Genomic DNA, 18,466 nt, shown 5'->3' with positions numbered 1-18,466 from the left:
AATTCCATTGATTTTGCAAAATTATGGAGAAAAATCGGACTGGTCCACTTCTAAGGCCTTAGGTGTTTCCCCAGCTGCTTGCCTATTTCACCTCTCTTCTCCCAGCTCCTCACTTCATCCCCTGTCCCCCGCCCAACTCGCTTAACCTACACCTTCCAGTTTCTCCTTCTTCGCCTCCATCAAGCTACCTATTCTGGCACATTCCTCTCATCTTTCCAGTCCTGATGAAGGTTCCTGGTCATTTATATATATATAGCCTGGCCAACCGGATTCCAACAATAATTTGTATGTTGCCCCTGAAACTTAAGGAGTAGTGACGATTATTGTTGCAATGTTCGCCCACTAGCGGATAAGCAACTACATGGCCAAGGTCATTTCAGAACAGCACTCCAGAATTGAAGTCATGAAGGGTCCTGTTAAACAGCCCTGATGAAGCGTCTGGTGCAAAACGTCGACTCTTTATTCCTTTCTATGGGCACTCCCTGACCTGCTCAATAACTGTTACATTTTATTTATGTTTGTTATGAACCAGCAACAATGAATATATAACTGAGGCAGGTTTTTTAATAACAAATAAAACATTTATTAAACACTGCTAAAAAAAAACCCCAAAAATAAACAAACGACTAAATTAACCGGAAGTCGTCTGCTGTGCGGCAGCCTGAACAGTTCTTAAAGCGAGAATGAGAAAACAGTTCTTAAAGCGCTAACGCAAAAATAGTTCTTGGAAGTAGTAATGCGACAGACCGAAGTTTGCACAGTCGCTTGGGAGAGACTTTCTTTGAAATAATTTAAATTCTCCTTCCTAGCATTACTGCTGATTCCAGCCGAAATATGCTTTGATCAAAGATTTACGATGAAGAAAATGAAACGGCTTAAAGCCACTGACCTTTCCTTGGCGAAACACTGCATCTAACTCTTTCTGCCCCTTTAGCAGGGGTTATCTCGGCCTGCAGGTTACTAATTCTTTGTACGAAGAATAAATTAGATCATACCGGTTTCACCATCAACACCAACTTTCCCAATCCTTCGGATTTCCGAACTTCGACGGATCGTCACTTTCTGACTGGGCTTTAACTGGCAGTATTGTAGCAAAACTGTCAGAAATAACCTTTGACTTAAAGCAGAAAGTAAAACTCCACTTGAAAATAAAATTGCGGCATAACTTAGAATACGCAGCAACATGGAGTCACTAGCGAATTCGATAGCATAAATTTAATTTATTTCTCAGCAAGTTCACATTAACCATGTGCCTCCTATTTGGATGTTGTTTAATGGGTTTTGCCTCTCCAACATCTACATCATGTGAAGCTACAATGGTTCTTCTAGGAACGTCTGGAAATAAATCCTAATATTTATAAAAATATTTGATTCATATGCTGTTCCTGCTCTGCCTGTAAATGGGCTAACTTCTCATCAATGTCTTCCAGAATATTTGAGTGTGGTAATCTGACAGAAACAACGTTAGGTTTAGAATGAGCTTCACATGAATCATCTATTATGTTCCTAGTGAGATCAGACTCATTATCATTAAACACATCAGTCACAGTAGCAGACTGTTTCTCATAATATGGTTTTATCATGTTTATATGACAAAGTTGAGTTGGCCCTCTACGATCTGGAGTTTTTATCACGTAATCCACATCATTAACTTTAGACGCAATTTCATAAGGACCATGAAATTTAGCTTGTAAAGGATGCGTTTTCACTGGGAAAAGAACCAGCACCTTACCTCCAAGCTTAAACGGCTTCATCCCAGCTTCTTTCTGGTACCAGATTTTAATTTTCTCCTGAGCAAATTTTAAATTTTCCCTGGTTAAGCTACAAGCTTTATGTAATCTGTCCTTAAATTTTAAAACATAGTCCAACAAATTAGTGTGTACTTCTTTATTAATCAATTGTTATTTTAATAAAGCTAAAGGTCCTCTAACTGTATGCCCAAATACAAGTTCAAATGAACTGAAACCTAAGGTTTCCTGCACCGACTCCCTCACTGCAAATAGAATTAAGTATATACCCTCATTTCTATCATTTTCATTTTCCACACAATACGTTTTAATCATAGACTTGACGGTAAAATGAAATCTCTCCAAGGCACCTTGCGATTCTGGATGGTATGCAGACGAAGTGATTTGCTTAGCTCCCAATTTAAAAACTATCTGTTGAAACAATCCAGACATCAAATTACTGCCTTGATCAGATTGTATTTCCTTAGATAACCCAAAATAAGTAAAGCGTTTCATAAGAGCTTTTGTTACAGGTTTAGCTGTTATATTCCCAAGTTGTACTGCCTCTGGAAACCTAGGCGCAGTGCACATGATAGTCAACCAGTCTTTGTTTTCGGTAATGGATCTACACAATCTATTATAATTTTAGAAAACGGTTCACCAAATGCTGAAAAAGGTTGCAATGGAGCCACTGGTGAAACTTGATTTGGTTTACCCACAATTTGACAAGTATGACACATTCTACAAAATATGGCCACATCTTTTCTTAAGCGTGGACAGTAAAAACGTTTTAAAATTTTGTCCACAGTTTTCTTTACCCTTGATGTCCACCCAAGGGCACAATATGGGCTAAAGATAAAATCTCATTTCGATAAACTTTAGGGACAACTACCTGGTAAACAACACTCCATTCATCACTTGCAGGAATTGTAGGCTGTCTCCACTTATTCATCAGTACATTTTTCCTAAATAATATTCTACTGGCACTTTAACAATTTCAATATCCAGAAGAGCTGGTTCTTTTAATTTAATAATCTCAGGGTCCCTACTCTGCTCTGCTATCATATTCCGAGACAAAGACAAATTTTCATGGTCAGATTTACTCCAAAAATCTTGTTCAAACAATGAAGGTGTTACAGATTCAAGCAACAATAAATAGATGAGTGAGGCAAGTGTTTTTATAACAAATAACATATTTATTAAACACTGAAAACAAACCCACCAAAAGTAAACAAATATCTTACGTAACCGGAAATCAGCTGCTGTGCGGCAGCTTAAACAGTTCTTAAAGCAATGAAGCTTAAACAGTTCTTAAAGCGATGTTGCAAAAACAGTTCTTCAAAGTAGTATTGCAAAAGATCAAAATGCTTTCAGTCCATATAAGGAAGACACTTTTTAAGACGATTTGAATTCTCTTTCACGTCATGTTGCTTCAGTTCCCAAATCAAACTTTCCCACGAAGAATTTATGGGGATGGACAAATGAAACGGCTTAAAGGCACTGACCTTTCCTTTACAGAACTGTCCCCAATCCTTTCTGTTATTTCACAGGGATTAACAGGAGAACGGTTAACAAATTCCTTCCGAATTAGTATCAAACAAGGTTGAACCTGTTATACCGTCGAAATCGATTTTTCTCGATCCTTTAACTCCCGAACTCCGATCTTCACTCTCCACTGATTCTCAACTAGCAGTTATAAATAAACTGTTTGCAAATACCTTTTAACTTTAGGCATTAGATAAAACTTCATCTTCCAACTAAACTGCGTCATAATTGTGCTGTCATTACGACAGTTATTTAGTTTATAATATTTTCGCTTAGTAATTCATTCAATAGTATTTTCTAGTTAGAATTAGAAGTGTTTAAAGTATATTCATTGCATGTAAAATATATCGGCATGCGATGACGTCACATCCGGTTTCGCCGCGTCTTGTGGGAAAATACCGGTTTGAAATTAGCGCGAGGGTGGGGGCTTACCACGAGGCTCACCTGAGCAGAAGTTGTTTTGCAGGCATGAGAAATCACAGTGAGAGCAACGCTGTAAGTTAATAGATAATCGATATATTGAACTAAGATGTTAATGCCGATCCTGTTAGAAGTAACGACGGTAGATAATGTTTATGCTTTCGTTAGTTAAAGAGTCGCGGATAGTTTGCATGGAAGTGTATTTAAAGTAGTCAATGGAGCAGGTAAACTCTCCCTGTATACTGCACCTTAGTGTAATGCAGTTATAGTCACCTTTGCAAGTATTTACACTTGAAATGTGATATGAAGGAAGGAACAAATACAGTATCAATCTTGTATTGTTTTATCAACAGTTTTCACCATATGTTAATGTGAAGAGTGAACGGCTAATGGTTAATCTTACTGCGATCTGGTTCTTATTAACTGGTTTATCTCGACGTTAAATTCGGCGTTCGTTACACGCGAAGGAGAACGTTACAATAATATTAAATCACGCAGTGGCATGACTGCTCCACGGACTGCTCCATGCAGCCACGGACTGCTCTTCCTCACAGGGAGGGGTCCTCCTTTTATACCCTGTTAACAAAACCTGTCCCATGACAAGTACACCACTGTCACGTGTCACGGGTACGTAATAAATGTAAGACATGTTCTGACACATCCTCAAAACTCGAATCCTGATTTGAACAGTCATGAGTAACAACCACATTCTGCACATCAATCTTTTCAGCCATAGCACTAGTTAAAACACAGGAAGAATCTGCGTTAGAATCCATCCGTGGTTCCTCTAAATTTATTGTCAAATGCACCAGGGAAAACTTGTCCACCTGCCAAGTCATTACCTAACAATAAAGAAATATCCTTCACAGGTAAGCTAGGTTGTAGTCCTACTTTAGCAAGACCTGTAACTAACCCTGATTTTAAATTCACTTTATGCCGATGTACAGGCACAAGGGCACTCCCAACTCCTCGTATATTATTTACCTCACCAGTATCAGACTTATCAATAAACTTTAACACACTGTCTAATATCAGTGACTGAGAAGTTCCAGAATCCTTAAGAGTTTTTATTGGTACTGGCGTAGATCCTTCTTTTAAGGATACTAACCCTTCAGTGATAAACTGATAATATCCCTTCCTAACTTGGTCAGACTCTATCAAATCCTCAAGGAAAATTTGTGTTTATCAAACCCTGTGAATTTAGAGGTCTTTCAGTATGTTGCACACAAACATCTGGGACTGCTTCTTTTTCAATCGGAAACAATTAGCTATTGCAGGAACAGGTTCATCACAGACGGGATGGTTCACTGGTCTAATTCTGCTGCATCTCTCATGATGTCTGTGCAGATGTCGAAGAACGTTTTTTTCCAGCATATAAATAAAGCATTCCGCTGGAAGCACCGAAACAATGACTTGCCTAGTCAATCTTGTCCACTCGGAGCACTCGTTTGTATTTATTAGTTTCATAATCTTTACCATTCAACTTGCATAATTTCCTTTTTTTCATATTCTTGTTCGATAGCCGTCAGTTTTCCTTTCCCCTATTTGAAGCACCTTCGAACTTAACGGTCAATATTTTTACGTTCCCTTGTCTCCGGCTCCAAGTGAGTAGTAGGGAATGCTGCTTTAGATCCAGGGGGAATTTTCTTCCACTTTTAACCAGCTGAAAAAATGCTATAACTTCCAAAACCATATATGGAGCCGTGGTTCAATATCTAATTGAATCAGAGTGCTGTTATACTATAACGCACTGAAACTGTTATAAAGTAGACACAATGATGCTTCAGGTAATCTGCTGAACTACGGATCATTTCCAAATAAGTTGCTATTTGTAAGGGGTTCCGTGGCTCGATATTACTTGCATGATTGTGAATTTCGACCAGTGCCTGGTCTGCGTGATTCAAGCTGATTGAGAACGTACAGCCATAAATTACCGATTGTCACTTGCCCGGAAGATTACAATAAATGGATTCTGGCCTGGGGCAGAGCCTGTAAAGCAATATTAACGTTCAGACACATGACCTATAGCCAATGACACGGGAAAATAATATTTGAATTGGTGAGAAATTGATATAAAAGCAGATGCTTCTCGTGTGTTGGCAGCGGTAACTCTTTAGGTGAACAACTATCGCGGATGTGAGTTGTCTTATGGACTCGTGACCCTCGAAACGGTTCTATGTGGAAAACGTGGCAGGCAGCAGATTGTATATTCTATATTTTGTTCTTGGACTGCTCATGGGTGGTCAGGAAACGCTGTTTGTCTTATTGGCCAAAACGAACGACAATCTACAAATCAGTGAATTCAAATGAATCAAGGACAGAGGAAGCAGACAGACTAAATTGTCTTTGTTCCTGCTGCATGCTTGAGAACCGAGGCTGCCATTTTGTGAAGACAATCTATTCTCCATTTTATTCTCACCCTGTCGGGCTGGCTCAATATTTTGAAGAAGACACAACGTTACTTAAGGTATTCTGCTGGACTGGAGATCATTTCTAAATAAGAAGTCATTTGTGAAATGTTCTTTTGTTGGCTGTCACATGCAGGTTTGTGATCGTTGGGGTTGATGCCTGCCTGAAGTCTTTCGAGCTTATTGCTGATTGGGAACAAAAAGCTAAAAATTATCGACTGCCACTTGATTTGGAGGACAATAAATGGATGTTGGCTTGCAGCAGAGTCAATAACAAGATGTTAAAGGACAGACACATGGCTTGTGGCCAATGACACTAGAATGCGATATTTCAATTTATAAGTAATGGATATAAAAGTGAATGCTTCGCGTATGCTGGTAGCGGTACCTTCCAAGAATAACCATTGCAGATACAAGCGGGAAACACGAGGCGACTGATTTGGGACAACGAGGAAAGCCTGGACAGAGTAAACTCCTTTGCCCGGGTAATACCTTTGTTATTCTTTGACTATTCAGGAGAGTCAGGAATATTTAGCGGTTGTGCACTCAAGATATTTAGTGTATGAATTCACGTGCTTGTTAGTTTAAAAAATAAAGGCACTTGTCAATAAATGCAGATCTCTCTGTGCCTCGCTAATCATCGTTATAAAAAGTATATTATGCAACAGTCTGCCTACAGATATTGAATATATAAGCTGAGGCAATAAAGGCACTTATCGATACATCTATCTGTGCCTCTCTGATCATTGTTATAAGTGGTGATTCTTGTAGCAGTATTTTTCATGAAGGATAGGCTGGTGCTGGTGAGGTGTTCCGTTATAAAGCCTTCCAGCCCTCCATTGCATGAAGTAATGCAGTATGTTAGAATGTTCTGTTCTGCGTATCTGTAAAATAGCGTGAATATTGATGCGCACATTCCAATACACTTCATCTTCTTCAAATTGTGCAGAATGTAATCTTAGGGCATTGGAGTTTTTGAAATCCCGTGCGTTAGAAACTGATACCATCACACCATAATGGAAACCGCAAAAAAAAAAACCACACTTATTGGTTTGACCGCCCATTTAAGTAAAACCACGATGTTTATCTTACAAAATTCTATGTCGTAATCTTCATCGACGAGCAGTGATGTAATTTGGAGAATATATGAAGCAAATAATTATTGTTTGCATTGGAATCCGAAAATTGGAATTCCATTTAACCTTCAACCTATAATATAAAATCAAAACAATGGAAAATTATAGCATGTTCCTGGTTGTCCCTCCACATTCCGGCCTTAAAACCCATCAGACCATAAGATACAGGAGCGAAAATAGGCCATTAAGCCCAACGAATCTGGACCAGCATTCTAATAATGCTGATTTATTATCACTCAACACCATTTTCCTGTCTTCTTCCCATGCCATTTAACGCACTGAATAATCACCAACCTGTTAAGCTCCGTTCTAAATATACCAACTGATGGCACTCCAACTGTCTGTGAAAATAATTCAACAGATTCGATTCAGTCTGGCTAAAGACATTCCTCCTTATTTCTATTTAAAAGGAGAGACGTCGTATTCGGAAGCGGTGATAGACTATAGGGAATTGATTCCTTCTGAGAGAAGAAGGGAGTGCATGAACAAGTCAGACAGAGGTTGTGATACACAACAGAAATAAGGCAGATTTGGACAGGGATTTGAGTTTTTTTTTTCAATGCCAATATTAACAGTTGACAGGAACGACCGCAGCAAGTCAGCGAACCATGAAAGTTTGTTGAATTTAATGCTATTCATTAGCAAGAAAGAAAGCTACCAATAATCAGAAAATAGGCTAAAAGCGGCGTTTGGCATTAAGACACACAAAATGCTGGTGGAACACAACAGGTCAGGCAGCATCTATAAGGAGAAGAACTGTCGACTTTTCGGGTGTTTGTCATTAAGGTCGGCGAAAGACAAACATCCAAAGCATGCTAACAGTAATCATTAGATTTCCTTAGCAAAAGTAAGTGACTGATTAAAGCAGAGATGCGGATTACATAAAGAACACTGCCTGTGGTTTCTCCGTTGCAATAAAAAATCTGGCTGTCCTCTCAATTTTCTCATTTCCTCAGTATTTATCTTGTTTTATTGTATATCTGCTGAGTTCATAAGATCATTTTATTTTCTAGAAGTCTCAGACTGTTGCAAGAAATATAAGGTGAAAGTAAGTACTTTTAACTTGCCATATATTAACTGGAACTCCCACACTATAAAAGGACTAGCTGAGAAAGAGTTTTCCAAATATCAGGAAAGCTTACGACATTAGTACGTAGAAATGCAAACAAAACGTTGTGCGATTCTTGATCTGCTATTAACGCTGTACCAATCGATTCGAAGAGAGGGAGAGCTTTTCAGAGGTCGAGGCGAAATGTGCAGATGCAGTAGCTCCTCTTTGCAATGACGCTGAGAAATCTCGAAATAAAAGAGGTATATTGTCTAGCGGATTAGTATACGTCAGAGGTAGTATGGCTTTGGCTGATCGGGGCTCGGCGAGTACAAGCCTAGAAGAGGTAAGTTACATGTTACCCGTCAGACAAGAATAATAGGTATAACTATGAGCCCAGGTCTTTGTTCTGCGTGTCAGATGTGGGTTGTCCGGAGGCTACCAGACACCCTTATGGACACATCTGCAGTAGAAGCAGAGAGCTGCAACTCCTTGGGGACTAAGTTAGAGAACTGGAGCTGCAGTCGATGACTTTGGGTTTATTAGGAAGAGTAGGTAGGTAATGTACAGGAGCTACTGACCAGTGAGCCAGGGGACATGGGATGCAGTTAAGTGGGCGACCGTCAAGAGAGGGAAAGGAGGGCGTCAGGCAGTGGCAAGCACTCCTGTGTCTCTACTCCTTAGCAATAAATACAGCATGTTCAGTGCTGTTGGAGTGGCTGGGGTCGACCTATCTGAGGCAAGGAGCTGTGGATGTGCCGTTGGCACTGAATCTAGCCCTGTGGCTCAGTAATGCAGGGAAATGAAGAGAAAGACACCGATAATAGTGGACTCTAGAGTTAGGAGGTGGGGCAGATAGTGAATTCTTTTGGCGCGAAAAAGATACAAGGATGGTAGTTTGCCTCGCAGGTGCCAGTGATTCTGTGAACGCGTCCACAATATCCTGAAATGAGAGGGTGACCAGGCAGACGTCGTGGTACATGTCGATACCAATGACATAGTTAGAAAACGGGTGGAGGGTTTGAAAGCGGCATACAGGGAGCTAGAAAGGACTTTGACAAGCAGGACTTCAAAGGTATTCTTGGGATTGCTGCCTGTGCCACGCGACAGTGAGTATAAGAACAGAATGATGTGGAAGATAAGCGCGTGGGCTGAATATTTGGAGCAGGGGGCACTGATTTAGATTCTTCCATCATTAGGACCTCCTCTGGGGCAGAGGTGACCCGTACAAAATGTCCAACTGCAGTTGAATCTGAGTGGGGCCAATATCCTGACGGGGAGGTTTGCTAATGCTATTGGGGAGGGTTTAAACTAGATTTGCAACGGGTGGGAATCGATGTGAAGAGGCAGGGGTTGCAGCACAAGTAAAGACAGCTTGTACTGAGTTTGAGAGGAAGGAAACACAGATGTCAGAGCAAAGATGAACTCGGCCTAATGTTTTTAAATTTGCTTCTTTGAATGTAAGGAGTATCGTAAACAAGGCAGATTAACTCAGCGAGTTGGTCAACACGTGGAACTATGACATCGTGGCCATTATAGACTCGGATATCTCAAGAACAGGTTATGATGTTTCTAAAGGAACAGGAAGTGAGGCAAAAAAGATGAGGTTCGGCATTGCTAACTATGGGTAGTGTCACGGCTGCAGAAAAGCAGGAAGTTATGGAGGGATAGACTATTGAGTCAGTAAGGGTGGAGTTCAGAAGCAAGAGGGGAATAACATTCTATTTTCTGGTTTTCTAGATCCCTCAAATAAGAACAGGGATATCCTAGAGAAGTCAGGGAAGCAGATTCTGGAACGGTGCAATAATAGGGTGTTGTGATAGGAGATTTTAACTTTTCTAATATTGATTGGCATCTCCTTAGCGCAAGGGGTTTAAATGGAGTGGAGGTTGTTAGTTGTATTCAGCAAGGTTATCTGACACAATTTGTAGATAAGCCAACTGGGGGAGAGGCTGTATTTGAACTGGTATTGGGAAATGAAACTGGTCAGGTGTCAGATCTCTCGATGGGAGAGCATTTTGGAGGTAGGGTCAACACATCAATCTCTTTCACCATAGTCTGGAAGAGAGATAGGATCAGACAATGTGGAAAACATTTAATTGGGATACCGGGAAATATGATGTGGCTTCTCACAACAAATGGCCGCAAATCGATCGAATGTGAAAGCAACTGTCAACCACACAGACACCACCTTCGATGCATTCATCAGAAACGTGATGAAACTGCACACAGGCGTGATGTTTAGGAATGTAAACGACAAATAAATGTCAGCAACCCAGTTCAAAATGGGATCAGAAATCATAACTAGAAGATCAGCTGTTGCCATTCCCACCAGATAGCGAGTGATACATTTGGAGCGCCCACACTGGCGTCGGGACAAGATCACAATGGCGACGAAATTTACTGGAAGAGGAGAAAGAGTTTGTGTGTGAGTGGGATAGACGGAGGCTGACAGAGAGAAACAAAGAGACAGAGAGTAAGGGAGTGAGAAAGCCCCTGAGTAAAACTAATAGATTATGTTTATGGGCACAATCAAGTACAATCTAAAAACCTGCACAATATCAACTGAGGTTGGATTATTGGAGCCGAAATAGCGGTCTTTCATTTCCGCACTTCATTGTCTTCATAGCCTCCCCAATTGTATTTTACTCTACTTCATCCTTCTGCATTCCGTTCTGCAACCCCTGTTTTGTGGAATAGTTTCATATACATGCTGTGGCAACTTATTAGGTACAGTTCCTTATTTTGCAAGCTCCTAATCAGCCAATCATATGGCAGCGACTCAATGCATTAAAGCCTGCAGAAATAACTAACGGTTTCACCTTGTTGTTCAGACCAACATCAAGAATGAGCAAGAAATGTGATCTAGAGTTTAGACGATGCTGTGAAAAAGGAAAACGCAAATATAATAATAAAAAAAAAACCTACTTAAAGTGCTCTGCAGTTATCCAGGAAGAAACGCCTTGTTAACGAGAAAGGTCAACCAACAATTGTCCAACTCGTTCAACCTGTCCAGAAAGCGACAGTAATTCAACTGAGCAGGGAGTACAACAGTGGCATGCCGAAGGGCACCTCCGAACACACAATGAAGTGTGTGGGCTGTAGAAGTAAAAGAGTACGAACTTACAGATAGACATTCAGTGGTCACTTTATTTGATTCAAGAGATATATAGTACTCTAGCTTTTCGTTTAGCAACTTTCTTCTGAATTCATGTGAAGGAGTTATGATGAGACAAATCGGCTGAAGTAAAATTTATCTGCTGAAGTGAAAGATCCCTATAAACTGGAAATGATCTGATGAAGAAAAGCACAGCGGAAAGCTCAGTCCAGAAGGGTAAAAACAATGCACATTCAATATTTTAAGCAGAGATAAGCACGAATAAATTGTACTTGCTGCGGAGCCAACGAAATACATTTTACTTCAGATATCTCTTTACCCTGCAAATGCATCAGAAACAGCATCTGGTTTACACTCGCAGGAAACGGCTTGGGGGAAACAACACACTTTCAAACCAGTAATGGTGATAACAATGATGAGAGCATCTTACCCGGAATACCAACGGCTCCAAGAGAAGGACAATAAATATCTTCAATTTGGTAAATCGCCAGGTATACCATTCTTCTCTGTGCAAAAATATACCGTTCATCTGGAGAACTTTGAGTGTGCCGTGCATGCAAAAAAAACAGCTCTTAATTTATAGTGTGGTATGTCCCCTTTGACTCCTATTAATTGTCGAATACTAATATGGTCGACATAAAAAATTACATGTGTATCTTTGACAATGCGACACATAACACCACAGAGAATTATATAATAATGTAAACACCCTCGGGAACAGAAGGAAGCTTAGTAATAATTCATTCACGTAATTTTGATAGGAATGACCATGCACGCACATGCATTATTTCTTAAAGTATATCTATTCCTCTAGGTTGTATCGAACCAAAGGATGCACGCACCATTTCCATCATATAGTGTCCCAAATGACGAATAACGCTTAAAAAATTTGATCGTTGAGTGTAAATTTTGGTGCAAGAACAAGAACAAGAACATCAACAGCAAAGGAAACAGGAGAGGGCACTGCTCAACTGTGTGTTATGATTTATCTCCTGACTGTTTAATTACCCAAATACTGTATACATGACAATTTTCGGCTATCCTCCCGGTCATGAATCACAGAACACACGAGAGCAAAACGTCAGTGGAAGCCAGCGCAACTTTCCATTCCTGTAGTGACGTAGCAAATTGTTCATCACTTTATTATTGTCACGTGTACTGAGAGACGGGAAAAAATGTTTGTCCTGTATCCCGACCATTGAATTCATTCATCGAAGCACTGCATTGAGGTAGAACCAAGGAGAGGCAATAACGGACTGCAGACTAACGTGCTGCAGTTACAAGCCAAGTGCAGATCGGGCAGCCAATAAGGTCAAAGGTCATGCCCAGGTAAATTGTCGGAACGATTGTTCATATTATCGTATGAAGGGACCGTTAAATTATCTTGTAGAAACTTAATAGAAGATGTCCGAGACGCGGATGGCACGGAGTGTCAGAACTTTGTACAGGCTGTCTGATTTTCAACATAGTGGGGGTGAGCTGGGTCTGAAAGAATGTGCTGGTGTATTGTTTGAGTTAATTCTTTGATTATGTTGGCTTCTGTACCGACACAACGAAAATGTGGAAGCTTTTAATGAAGGGCGGTTGGTTTCCGTGTTGTGCCTCTGTAGTTTCTTACGTCCTGAATTCAGAGCAGTTGTTTTCCAAGCAGTGATGCAAACGTCCCGAACAGCGGACACCGTCTGAGGCGCAGTGCGGGATATACACCCACAGCCCAAGCGTCATTTCGTCTATTACGGATTTTTCGTTTAAATCCTAATCCATCCATATTGTTCAATGAAGGTCCGAATTTATTTTATTTTTTGCATTTGAAGGTTTCACCGCTTCAGTCAGCCTCCCTGTGAAATGGAATTGCGACCCTCCCGATACAGGGTTATTACTGAAACATCAACAATGAATTTCCCTCCACTGATGCTATTGTGTTCATCCAGCAGGTGTTTTCTTTTGGCTATTTTTACCAAGCACTTCATATATGCAAATAATGTGTTCTTCCATTCCGTTCCGGATTAGCAGAAGTCTGCTCCTTCATGGACATTACCTGAGTAGAAAACATTGACACTGAAACATAGAGATGACATCGGCCCCTCGATCATTTAAGCTCGATCATCCAGTGCGATTGTAGTTGACGATCCCAGATCAATGCCCTATTTAGTTTTCTTCCGAAAACCCGGTGAAACCTTTGTTGCAGGAAACAAATGAATCTCTAACGGAATGACCCAAATTAAATTACTCACGCGAAAGTAGACCTGTTAAGCCCGTTAGTTTCATGGACGTCGCCAGAGGCATTATGCATTTTTTGTTCAATCGGCATGCAACAAACTGATTCTGGGCGAAGGACCAAAACAGATCGGAGATTTTCTATTAGTTGCTCTTCGATCTGCGATATGCATACCAACCGGCTCAATTACACCTTACACTTCGCTGTAGTATCTCTATTGAATGTTCCTAGTACGAAAATATCAAAGCTAACCTCAGATTCTACCTCGTTATGATCTTGGAACTTACCGGTTATCAGCAGTGTTCTTTTGCTGTAGCTATAACACTTTATTCTCCATACGTTACCTTGCCTGTCTCAATGCACTGTGCCATACTATATGAAGAGTATAGCAGATTTCTCCCGGTAGTTTTACCAATGATAGAGTGGGAAGGCGTTGGTTTAACAGGCTTCGTGACAACAGGCGGAGGCATAGACAAGGAGAGGTAAGGTAAAGTTCAGATTAGTGAGAATGGAATGCTCCTCCTGTTGGATGTCGAGTTCAATACACCAGATAGTTTCCCTGATGAATTCATCTGCAGGAAATGCACCCAGTTTTAATGTCCCGGTTAGGAAGTTGAAGCTGGAATTGGCTCCTGGGTGTAGAATGAAGAGTCAAAGGTCGTGGTAATTACAAGCATCAATGAGATGGGTAAAAATAGGGAAGAGGTCCTTCCAGTGAGTATATAAGGTTAGAAGGAGGCTGAAGGGAAGGACTTAGAAATCTCCACACTTTTCCAGGGGCCATTGACTAGTGCAGGTAGGAATGTGATGTTAGCACAGGTGACTAAACAGTTGGTGTGGGGGCGTTTCAAATTGTTGGATTTCTAGCTTATGGGAGAGCTATAAAAGAAAGACGAATTCCACCTGATCTAGAGGGGAACCAATATCCTGGCCGGGACGTTTTCTAATGCTGATGCTACCCTGCGCGAGGAGGGGGGTAGTGGGGATTAAACCAGAGCACCAGAACTGCAAGTCAAGTATCGGAGAGGAACGTAGTTGTCAGGGAAAGTACCGAAATCCAAAATTAAAGTAATAGGTATGATGGGTTGGATGGTTTGAAGTGTGTGGATTGTCATGCCAGAATGTTTATGAGTAAGGATGATGAACCTAGATCTTAGATCAATACATGGATCTCCAGTGTTGTGGCGGTTTCAGAGAGCTGGTTGGAGAGGGGTAGGAACGGGTGATTAATGCACCAGGTTTTCGAAGTTTTACAAAAGATAGAGAAGCAGGTAAAGTGGAGGAGGGAGGAACAATCTCACAGCTACACTCAGGGGAGACATAATGGAACGATCAGACCATGACTCTTTGTGAGTAAAACGTAAGACCAAGAAGGGTACAATAATAATGTCATGCTTATAATACAGACGTCCAATAGCCACAGGGATTTTGAGGAACGGATATGAAATTATATTAACGATATGTGTAAAAATAATAGGGTTGCGGCTATGGGAGATTTCACCTTCTCAAGTAGAAACTGGGACTTTCTTAGTGTAAGTGGTTTAGTTGCAGTAGGTTTTAAGTACATCCAGGAAGGTTTCTTTAATAAACATGTAGAATGTTCAACAAGACAAAGGGCCATACCTCTAAGTGGATGAGCAGTCAATGAACAGTGACCATAAATCCTTAAATTTCCGGATAGATATAGACAAGGGTAAGTATGGTCCTTGCTGACAGTCTTAACTTGGTATAAGACCAATTACGGGGTCATTAGGGAGGAACTGAGAAGAGTTGATTGGGAACAACATTTATTTGGCAAGTTCAGTTTAGACATGTGGAGGGTGTTGAGGGCTGCAAAGGGGATGTGAGGGGTAAATGTTTTTACTTAGAGAATGGTAGTTGCCTGGCATGCGCTTCCTGGTGTGGTGGTAGATGCACATATATTGATGCTTTGAAGAGACGTTGAGACAGACACATAGATATGAGGAAAATATAGTGACATATAAATAATGCATGTAGAGGTGATAGGTTTTTGCCTTTAAAATACTTTTTAGATTGTTCGGCATAACAATGTGGGCCGAAGGCTGTTCTTGTGTTGTACTGTTCTATGTTCAAACATATCCGAAACCCATTGAGTTCAGTGAAGCAACGCTTTGTTCCGGACAGGGCAGTATTTCGCAGCTGGCAGTGACGTGCACAGGAAAAGCTGTTGGATCAGCAGAGTCCCTGAGTGAGCTCGAACCAGCAATACTTGTGTTAACAATCGAACGCACAGGACGATTGTCCCACCGTCACAACCTATGGAAGCTTCAAGATAGCAGAGCGATTAATGTGGCTCTGTTATAACTCGTTTCAAAAGTTCAAAGCTTTATTTTTTGTCAAAATAATTATGCATTATGCAACACTGAAACTTGTCTTCATAATCCCGTGCGCGCGCATGTTTCCTTCGGGTGCTTCGATTTTTCTTCGCAACCCAAAGACGTACCGTTAGTAGATTAATTTGTCATACTAAATTGGCATGTAAATAGGCTAGGCTTAAATTGGTGAGTTATTTGCTGCACAGATCGAATGATCGGATAGAATGATTCTTGCTGTATATTTAACGATTAAGTAAATAAATACAGTGTAAATACATATATACATACATACATAAATAGTAAATTCCAGGGTTGAATGATTGTACCAGAAAGCAGTGCTGCATCTAACGTTTCACAATCTGCATAATTTGCTTGGTTTAGAGAGTGACGGACATTTTAAACCAGAAAGCGTTGCTAAGAGTAAATGAATTTGTGAATTGAAATAAACATGTGTTCCTTCTATCTTTGCGTGAATGGGTAGCTTTCTGTTTTAAAATACACCGATGGAAAAGTACTGCAATGAAACTGACAGAGGATGGTCTCGATGAGTCAACGTTTGCATTACACGCCCAGCACGCTCCCACGTTGTTTCTGGGAGAACATGAGATGAATGTGCTACGAATGTTGCATATTCGGGGTGTGTGTGTGTGCGTGCGTGTGTGTGTGTGTGCGCGCGTACGTGTGTGTGTGTGTGTGCACGCACGCGCATCTGAGTACTTCGATTCAGCCTTCTTTCCTCCAATTCATGCCAACCGTCCAATTCTGATGACCATAAGATCATGTCGCTGGTCGCAAAAACCCATCTGTTTCACTAATATCCTTTAGGAGAGGAATCCTGCCGTCCTTACCTTGGTCTGGCTCATATATGACACCAGTTCTACAGCAGTGTGGTTGACTTCGAAATGCCCTGCGAAATGTCCTAGCCAGCCATTCAGTTGTATCCGACCTCTAAAATGAAAATAACAAGGAATGTACCCGGACGGATAACTCGGTATCGACCAAGGCAATGAAAAACGACAAGCCTGCCGACACTGCAAAGGCCCCCTTACTAACACCTGGGGTCCTGTGCCAAAGCTGGGGGGAGCTGTTCCATAGTCAAGCAAAAGCTTGACATATCTGTACTCGCCGGCAAGGCAGACCAAGGTGGCACAGTAGAGAGGGAGCTGTTCTGGAAACTCTCAGGAACTACTATGGACCCTGTGAAGTCTCATGTTGCCAGGTTCAGCATGGGAAAGGAATTCTCCTGCTGATCACCACGTAACTACCTTGCTCAGCTGATAAATCGGTACTTCTCCACACTGATTAAAATTTGCTGCTTTTGAGCAGCAATTGTAGGAGGCATTGAGGTTGGTAAGGGGACAGAATGTATGCTGGTGGGGGATTTCAACGTCCATCACGAAGAACGCATCGGTAGTACCACTACAGACCGAGCAGGGAGGGTCCTTCTCGACATAGCTACTGGAAATGGGACCACAGCAGGTAAGGAACCAACAAGAGGGGAAAGCACACTTGACATCATTCTCACCGACCTGCCTGCCGCGGAAGCATTTGTCCATGACAGTATTTGTAGAAGATTCCACCACACAATACTTGTGGAGACTAAATTCCGTTTCCACATTGAAGAAGCCCTACACCGCGTTGTGTGGCAATATCACCGTGCTAAATGAGATTGATTTCGAACAGATCGAGCAACCCAAGACTAGGCATCTATAAGCCGTGTGGGCCATCAGCAGCAACAAAATTGTACTCAACAACAATTGGTAGTTTCGACACTCTAACTTTATCACCAAGCCAGAAGATTGACCCTGGATCAATGAAGAGTGGAGGATGGCATGCCAAGAACAGCACCAGACATACCTCCATTCGAGGCGTCACCCAGCTGAAGCTACAATGCAGGATTACTTGCATGGTAAATATCGGAGAGAGAAAGTTATAGACAGTGCCTGGTCATTTACTCTGCACATCTGACTAAAGATTTTTGCAAATGCCACAACCGACGGATCAGATCAAAGCTCTGTAGCCCTGGCAAATCCCGTCGTGAATGGTGGTGGATAATCAAACAACTCCCTGGAGGAGGAGGCTCTACAAATATCCTCAACCTCGATTACAGAGGCGCTAAGCACACCTGTGGAATAGATAACGCTGAGGCGTTTGCAAACTTCTGCAGTCAGAAGTGCCGAATATATGATCCAGCTTGGCCGTCTCTGGGAGTCCCTAGCATCCCAGATGTCAGTTTACAGCCAATCTGCTTCACTCCACATGACATCTGGAAATGGCTGAAAGCACTGCAAAGACAACGGCCCCAGAAGAATTGCCAGCAATAGTCCTGAAGACTTGAGCTCCAGAACTTAAAGCGCCACAAGGCAAACTGTTCCAGTACAGCTACATCACCAGCATCACCCGGCAATATGGAAAATATCCCAGCTATGGCCCGTACTCAAAAAAAAAAAACAGAACATATGCAAACCACCCAATCACTGTCCTTTCAGCCTGCTCTCATCATCCGCAAA

Source organism: Hypanus sabinus, chromosome 24 (genome assembly GCF_030144855.1).
Source record: "Hypanus sabinus isolate sHypSab1 chromosome 24, sHypSab1.hap1, whole genome shotgun sequence".
Classification (NCBI taxonomy): domain Eukaryota; kingdom Metazoa; phylum Chordata; class Chondrichthyes; order Myliobatiformes; family Dasyatidae; genus Hypanus; species Hypanus sabinus.
This window is presented reverse-complemented; position numbering follows the sequence as displayed.